The 6,000-nt window shown below is 43.3% G+C and overlaps 1 protein-coding gene across 3 annotated transcripts in view; it reads left to right on the top strand.

Moving 5' to 3' along the window:
* The window catches only part of BCKDK (branched chain keto acid dehydrogenase kinase), a 41,002-nt gene continuing 35,002 nt past the window's right edge, over window positions 1–6,000 (top strand). The window contains exons 1-2 of one of the 3 annotated variants that reach the window (XM_087714089.1): window positions 46–152; window positions 938–1,003. The gene's annotated coding sequence lies outside the window, so the exon portion shown is untranslated. Of the gene's footprint in view, window positions 153–190; window positions 243–937; window positions 1,004–6,000 lie in introns of those variants that run through there. The other 2 variants (XM_087714087.1, XM_087714088.1) reach the window with 2 other exon arrangements.

Genomic DNA, 6,000 nt, shown 5'->3' with positions numbered 1-6,000 from the left:
GCTGGACTGCATTTCCCAGGCGGCATTGCCGCCTTTATCTCCGTCAAAAAAAAACTGCCCGCCATCAGTTTCCCCTTTTTCTGCTAAGAAAAAAGCAGCTGGTTTAGTCCGGTCTTGAAGTGTAGAAATTGCGGCGGCGTTTCGGCTTGGCGGTAAGATGTCATTTAAGGGACATACCATTGTCCTTGCGCAGAGAGGGGAGAGGCTTTAGACCCTGCTTTCTTGTTGCCCCGGCACGGAAGGTAGGAGGCAGCTTCCTGGTTTTTTATTACGGGGGGATGCAGGCGCTGGGACGGAACCGGAGTTCCCCTTTCGGCCCAGGAAGCCGCCTGATGGGTTTGGCAGAGTGGTTGGGAAAGGGGGATTCAGGACTCCAGGTTCCCACCCTGGAGGATGACCTGAGTAGGTGCGTTGCAGCGTTAAAGAAAAGAGGGTTTAAGAATAACCACGGTTTATGAAAAGGACATGGGGTAGGAAGGAAGTTGGAACACAATTTTTTTGTGGCAATGGGTAAAAGCAAAACAAAAAACTGCTAGCAACCACTGCAGGGCCCAAACATCTGGAGCAGAGAATGGATGGTGATTCTCCTTTTCTTAATTGTAATTCCGCTTCCTTAGTTTGCTTCCAATGAATACACATTCGAACAGTAGGCTCTTTGGGGCAGAGATTGTGGCGTGGGAGAGAAGGTCAGGAAATTTGGGTCTCACCCACATTGATGGCACCGGTTCATTAGTCGTTCCCAGCGCCTAAGAATCCGGAGGTTTTATTAGCACAACTCTGGAATTAAAGCATTTAAATTGGTTTAATCCAGTAGGTTTAAATCAGGATCAGAATAACAAGGCTGGTGATTGGCATAAAGCATCTGGTCCCCTTCGGGTGTTAGGTCTCTTTGGGCTGCCCTCCAAAACATCCTACCTTGTTCATTTTCCCTTCCCAGAACTTTAACCTGGAAATGTAAACAGATAGACCTGGCAAGAAAGGGCTGATGGTCCCTCACTTCTTGGTATGTGACAGCTGCTCCAAGAAAATGCAAACATGTAATATTAAAGAATAACGACCTGAAAATATATTACCTCAATTAGTCCATCTGTCCCCCAAGTGTGGTGCTAAGCACATAAATTATATGTGATATAATATTGTATATTATATTACATGTAGAATTACCTGTAGCAAAACTACACATGATAATATCAACTCTTGGAAGAGCTAGCATATTTGAGTGCTGGTGCTGGCAATGTGAAATTATGTTTTCATAACAAAATGTGTTGCTTTCTGCCTCAAATATCTTCTGAAAGTCAGGATAATAAACATTGGAATACACTGTATGAGCCACGTTTTCAAGTTTAGTTGGCTTGGCATTCGGACTAGAAGAAACAATGAGATGACATTGCAGTAGGTTTCAGACTAAAAACTAGCCCTGGAGCTTGATTAGCAGGTATTCTGGATGATGAATTATGGCAGCTAAATTACTCTGAAAAACATGTTGCCCAGCACTGCCAAATCTCTCAGGTAATGAGCATTAAAAGGAGACCTTCAATTCAAGGAGAAGGCAAGGCTGGTGAAATTTGGGGCTTCCATTATATAATGTGATTCTGAGAATTATCTGTTAATGTTTTATGACAATGTTTCTCAATCTTGGCAACTTTTAAGATGCATGGACTTCAATTCCCAGAATTCCCTGGCCAGCCTTACTGCTGGCTGCAGGAAAAATTTCCCCCTGCTGGCTGGGGAATTCTGGGAGTTGAAGTCTGCACATCTTAAATTTGTATTGTATTTGTATTTATTAGTTTGTCAAACTTATACAAGATAGCAGGTATAAATATAATCATGGATATGAACGAAAGAAATGAATACAAATAAATGGGAACAGTAGGACAGGGACAGTAGGTATGCTGGTAGGCTTATGCACGCCCCCTTTACGGACCTCTTAGGAATGGGGTAAGGTCCACGGTGGATAGTTGAAGCTGTGGGGGTTTGAGGATGTAACAACGGAGTCAGGTAGAGCATTCCAGGCGTTGACCACTCTTGCCGAAGTTGTATTTTCTGCAATCAAGTTTAGAGCGGTTTACTTTGAGTTTTTTATCTATTGTTTGTAGCAGACAATTTTCTGTACTGTGCTTAGATCATACCGCAGGGTTGAAAAACACTACACTAAGGTTCCTGAACAGAATATGCTGAAATCCTGTGATTAATTGATGTGAAAATGTGCCTTTGATTTCTGTCGTATTAGCCATCGTTTTGACCACGGGGGAAAAAAAGTGTTAGGTTTAGTCTCTTAACTAGAATATTGTCCTTGTGCCTATCAATTGTAAAATGAGAAAAATTAACAGAAGAGATAATAGTTCAATAGGCTAATTTTTTCTGCAGATTTCAAAGTAATTTCTAGTTAAATATTTACTATCCTAGAAACAGATGGTTTCTTGAATTATTCTGGGAGCAGTGGCCTGTTAACCTTTTTGTCATAACAAACATAATTCATGAATTCTTTTGAATTAGGCACACTTCCTGTTAAACATTTTCAAGGAAACTAGCCAAGTTCAAGAACTTAGGGAGAGGAGAAAAAGCACTTTCCTTTTCCCTATAATCAGGAACCTCTTGTTGGTCCTTATAAGAACCAGGAATCTGGAACATAGAAATGCTACAATAGATCTTACAGCAGCACTCCTGCCCCAAAATAAATTATAAATGCAAGATAGAAATGTGGGGCAAATGCAAGGAGGAAAGAACAACATGTTATTTGGAAAAGCTAAATAAACCTTTCTCAGTAAAACAAAGAGTAAATTCAGATATCATGCCACATCATGGGTTGTTTTACCCTGGTTGTTGAAAAAGCCATAATCGGCTGGATTTACACATACTGTGTAACCCAAACCACACAAATCGCCTTCTTGATTTGTCACCTTTGATATATGAGTCCAACCAGTATGAACTGAAGATAACAGAGTGAAAAAAAGAGATCCATAGCAGTGAACGACTTACCAGAAACAAGTCCTTGAAATTTATTTGCAAGAAAGCACACTTAAGTGTCATAACTTTCCTGTAAGTACTGTGCTTAAAAGACATCGCTGAAAATGAGCTGGCAGATTCTTCAGTAATACCTTCTGTTTTCTCCCCATGTTGCTGCCTTGTCCACATTTTAATGGCTTCCTGCTGATTGACTGCAGCCCCTAACAAGCTTGCAGATTCCCCGGGCATCAGCTGACGAGACAGTTGCCGCCATAATCTTTTCCAGATCCCAAAAACTTTACCAGCGCTCCGGGATTTCATAAGCCAGTTCGCCTGGCGCCTTTCTAGTCCTGTAGCTCTACCCCTCCCTCCAGGTTTCAGCTGCTTCGGGTGAAATGAGGCCAAAGAAACAGGCACAGCTCAGCTGTCATACATGTACAGGCATTGCCGAGAACATGAAGGTTGTGGAGGGGGGCCATACAGAGCGGCTTTTTGGAGTTACCTGGGGGAAGGGGGGGACTTAATAGATCTGTGTAAGGAGCTCTGCCAGACCTGGAGAAGAGGTAGGTGATGGATTCTGGGATTTCTGGAGACTTGTGTGTTCGTTGCAGCTCCTGAGAGCTTCTGCTTTGAGTTGTGGCTTCCAGGGTCACCAAGCCACAATATTTCCTTCTGCAACTCAAGCCACGTATCCCGGTTTCCTGTTGCTTTCTTTTGCCCAGTTTGGAATAGAGCTGTGGGCCACTATTTGACCACATAGCATTAACTGAGAGCGTCCTGTTTTTCAAGTCCTTAGGGCAGTGTTTGTCAACCTTGACAGCTGAAGATGGGTAGACTTCAACTCTACCCTTCAACTTCAATTCTGGGTAGAATTCCCCAGCCAGCTATGTGGAGTTGAAGTCCTCACGTCTTCAAGCTGCCAAGGTTGATAAGCACTGCTTTAGGGCTTAGTGCCCTTCCAAGTTTGGAAATAAATAATCATGGTTCACTTTCCACCTTTTTGCTTGCCCTTCTCTAAAGCCAATTTTGGCCCTGTGGCCTTCCAGTCCTCTCACCACAAAGAGTCGTGATGGCGTAGTGGTTAGAGTTTAGTACTACAGTCTACTTCTGCTGGCTGCCAGCAGTTCGGCAGTTCGATTCTCACTGGCTCAAGGTGGAGCCAGCCTTCCATCCTTCCAAGATCAGTAAAAAGAGGACCCAGATTTTGGGGGCAATAGACTAACTCTGTAGAGAGTCCTGTAAAGCACTGTGAAGTGGTATATAAGTCTAAATGCTATTAGGCATCAGCTCCCATTGTTCCTGAATGATTACTGGTCATGAGGGGTACTGTCAAGAACATCTTATATGCCATCAGTTCTTCATCATAGTACACCAAACTAATAAATCAAAGTTAATACTAATACTGTACTATTATTATTATTATCATTATTATAAGGCTGCAGTAACAGAATCTTGCAAGTCTGAATATGCTTCTCCCTTCCCTCTTTTTATCTTGATGAGAACGAGGCAAGGCCTTGCTAAGACACTTTCTCAGGTTACAGTCCTGGCCCAGACTCAGGTTTCCTTTATCTGACTGTTGTCTGGGTTGTGTCTCTTCCTCCTGTTCCTCAAGGTTATTCCTTCTGCCCTTCAGCCTGGTCCAGATTCCCACCAGAGCGTCTCACTGTAGACTATCGGTGTCAAACTCTATTTCAGTGACGGCCATCATCAGGATTGTGTTTGACCTCAGGGGCCTGGGGTGGGCATGGCTAGAGAGGGTGTGGCCAGCTCAACGTCACTCATGTCGATGCCTGGGTGTTCTGCCAGTGAAAACGGGCTCCTGAGCTCTGTTTTCAGCCACAACGGCCTCCTGCAACCCTCTGCCAGCGAAAACAGAGCTCAGAAGGGCCGTGTGCTCCATTTTTGTTGACAGAGGCACCGTGGGCCAGTCCTTCATTGTTTGCAATGCAGCCCCTTGGACCAGATCTAAGCACCCTGTGGGCCAGATCTGGCCCACGGGCCTTGAGTTTGACACCCCTGCTGTAAACACTCAAATGGGAGCTTCCTTCCTGGGCTTTTTTTTTTCTTTTTTCTTTCTTTTACTGAGGATATCAAGGCAGAAACAAGACTGGGACTCATTCCCTACCATGCACTGTTTTCACCTTCAGAGATTTACTTTGCATGGAGGAGCCACCATGTCTGTGTGATCCTAAAACAAGATTAGATTAGGTTTCCGCCTATCAAAAAGAAGACAGTCAATCCTGTAAGGTTGTCTGGAAATTTATTTTGGTTCATTACAAAACATCCCCAAATTGCAAGAGAATATTTGGTGGATCAGCCTCTCTCTTTCCCTCTGAGCCCAAGCCACCTTGCAGGCTTATTCAAATGCTAGAAGGAAATTTACTAGCATCCCCTGGACTGAGGAAAGGACACTGCAGGTGTCAGTGATGTTACTGTCACGCATATTACAATTTTGTTATAAAATGGTACCTAAGAAATTTTGATTGAAGGCACATAGAAGTCACAGCAGAGAATGAATATGTGTGAGCCTGCATGCGTAACTCTTTTTTGCTTGGAGGAAAGATCAAATCAATAAGTAGTACACAAAATAGGTGAATAAGGGTGTTAAAAGTTTTACTCTGCAGTCTTAAGCAGTTTTAAAATGGAAGCTTAAATGGAGATACAGTAAACAGGTAGTCCTCAACTTGCAACCATTTGTTTAATGACTGATTGAAGTTTCAGTGGCACTGAAAAAAGGGACCTATGACCGTTTCACGCTTACAACAGTTGCGGCATCCCTGTAGTCACATGGTCAAAATCTGGACGCATGGCAACTGGCATGTATTATGACAATTGCAGTATCCTGGGATCATGTGATTCCCTTCGGCGACCTTCTGATGAGCAAAGTCAATGGGGAAGCCAGTTTCATTTAATAACCATGTTACCAACTTAACAACTGGGGAGATTCACTTCATGGCTGTGGCAAGAAAGGTCGCAAAATGGGGCAAACCTTACTTAACCACTGCCTTGCTTAGCAGTGGAAATTTTGGGTTCAATTGTGTTTATAAGTTGAGG

The sequence above is a fragment of the Thamnophis sirtalis genome, unplaced genomic scaffold, assembly GCF_051295495.1.
Source record: "Thamnophis sirtalis isolate CommonGarterSnake01/CBP01778 unplaced genomic scaffold, rThaSir2_p1.2 scaffold_4, whole genome shotgun sequence".
NCBI lineage: Eukaryota > Metazoa > Chordata > Lepidosauria > Squamata > Natricidae > Thamnophis > Thamnophis sirtalis.
The sequence above is the reverse complement of the archived record's forward strand: the minus strand, read 5'-3'. Positions and strand labels throughout refer to the sequence as shown.